This window comes from Pongo abelii, chromosome 11, assembly GCF_028885655.2.
Source record: "Pongo abelii isolate AG06213 chromosome 11, NHGRI_mPonAbe1-v2.0_pri, whole genome shotgun sequence".
Taxonomy (NCBI): Eukaryota; Metazoa; Chordata; class Mammalia; order Primates; family Hominidae; genus Pongo; species Pongo abelii.
This window is the reverse complement of record NC_071996.2, coordinates 83,600,502-83,602,789: the sequence shown is the minus strand read 5'-3', so window position 1 is coordinate 83,602,789 and position 2,288 is coordinate 83,600,502. Positions and strand designations below refer to the sequence as shown.

The following is a 2,288-nucleotide window of genomic DNA, read 5'->3' as shown; positions in this document are numbered from 1 at the left end:
TTTACATGCCAAAGTACAATTTTTTTTAACTTCTGTCAGCAGGATAAGAAATATGGTGAAGTTTTCATTTCTTTATAGCTTCCTATAGCTTTTTTATACAAAGCATTTATCTTTTTAAAATTTAAACACATAAATCTAAAATCAAAAAATACAAAATAAAACAACAAAAAGAGTTTGGGTGGCAATGGCTTACAAAATAATAAATTTATGAGGAAGTTAGGGAAATGACCTCATTATACATTAGTAAAATTGCTAGAATTAGTCCTCATTAGTCAATTAGTTTATAATAATTGCCTCAGTCAGTAATCAGTTTTCTCCAAGTCTCATTTAGTAGCCTCATCAGTTAATTGCTTTCATCTATAAACAGATTTTCATTTAACTGGGCAAAAACTTGTCATCATATCTCCGTGTCAACGCTAGTCAATGCTTCTATGGTGTGTTTCACATCCATGTGGCCCACTCCTGATTTCAGCTGAAGCTATGAGGGGTGGTTCCATGCCAGCTCAGACTAACCCTGCCTTGGCAGTGACCAGCCCAAATCACATGCAGCATGCTTCCACACTCAGCCAGGGAATTCTCCCTGGAAGATTAAATGCTATTTTGTATACTGTGCTCAAGGAAGGACTTTTGGTAAGATGATATTTCAGTAGACACTTGAATTAAAGTGTGCAGATAGCTTGGGAATAACCTTTTCCAGGAAGAAAAGCAAATGCAATGCCTGGGGTGGCAGCATGCCTCTCTTATTTGAGGATCAGAAAGGAGGCCAATTTGGAGGGTAGTGACGAAGGACAGGATAAGAGATAAGATCCTAGAAGAAAAAGAAACGTGAAGGAGAACAAGAGGTTAACAGAAGGGTAGGATAATGAATATGGAGTTTATCTTGTGAGTTCAGATGAATGAGATGATTTAACTTCTATTTTCAAATGATCCCATTGGCTTCCATGTGTGGAGTATACAGTGCTAAAAACCAGGTGTTTCAGTAGGAGCCTATTGCAATAATCCATATGAGAGACGGAGATGGTTGAGACTCTAGTGATAAAGGTGGAGACAGTCAGACTCTGGGTATGACTGGAAGGTAGAGTTCACACAGTTTGCCTATGGGATATGTCTCGTGAGAAAATAGATGAGGCATGGATGATCTCAAGGTTTTTGTGTAAACATTGAGAGAAAGGAAATTTCTATACTGACATAGAAAATATGATGGTAATAGATGACTTGACAGAAATTCACATGGTAGGTTTTCTCATGTTAGGTTTGAGGTCGTCATTTGACATATAAGAGGAGAGGTTGAATACATGAGCCTGGAGTTCAGAGGAGCGGCTGATGCTGAATATAACCTTTATGAGGTTCACAAGTTGTTCATTTGTGGTTAGTATTTAAAGTCATGGAACTGAATGAGATCACCTAGGATATAATTGTAGAGAATGTAATGGAGAGGGGTCCCAGGATTGACTCAGGCACACTGTATCATTAAGATTCAGCTTTCTTGCTTTTGTCTGGGCTGCTGACATGCCATCCAGACTGAGGAAGACCCAGAAACTTTTGGGCTATGTGAGCCACGGCCACAGCCATACTGGAAAAAAGTAAAGCACTGGAAGCATCCAGGAGGCCGTGGTAAGGCTGGTGGCATGCATCACACAGGATCAACTTTGACAAATATCACCCAGGTTACTTTGGGAAAGTTGGCATGAGGCATTACCACTTAAAGAGAAACCAGAGCTTCTGCCCTGCTGTCAATCTTGACAAATTGCGGACTTTGGTCAGGGAGCAGACATGGGTGAAAGTTGCTAAAAACAAGACTGGAGCTGCTCCTATTGTTGACGTGGTATGATCTGGCAACTAAAAAGTTCTGGAAAAGGGAAAGCTCCCAAAGCAGCTGTTGTCGTGAAGGCCAAATTCTTCAGCAGAAGAGCCAAGGAGACGATTAAGGGTGTCAGAGGTGGGGTGGGGGTGTGAGGTTGGGGTCTTGGTGGCTTGAAGCCACATGGAGGGATGTCCATTAAATGCTAACAATTGAAAAAGAAAAGATTTAGCTTTCTGATAGGACTAATCTGCCAAGTGTTAATAGATAGATTGGAGCTGTTGCTGCTCAGGATGTTGCTATTCTTGAAGAAGAGAAAAGACACATGGCAAAGCATGGGCTGGCTCTTAAAGCTCACACTCAGAACACACACACTCACTTCTGTTCTTCATTGGTCAAACCAAGTTTCACAATCACTTTCAAGTGCAATAGGAAGGGAATGTATAATCTTCCCACAGGAAGGGTTCTGCAGTGATGAACATTGCAG

At 40.8% G+C, this 2,288-nt stretch overlaps 1 pseudogene; it reads left to right on the top strand.

Moving 5' to 3' along the window:
* The first annotated feature begins 257 nt into the window (after positions 1-257).
* Positions 258-1,956, top strand: LOC129057823 (large ribosomal subunit protein uL15-like; annotated as a pseudogene).
* Positions 1,957-2,288: the final 332 nt, after the last annotated feature.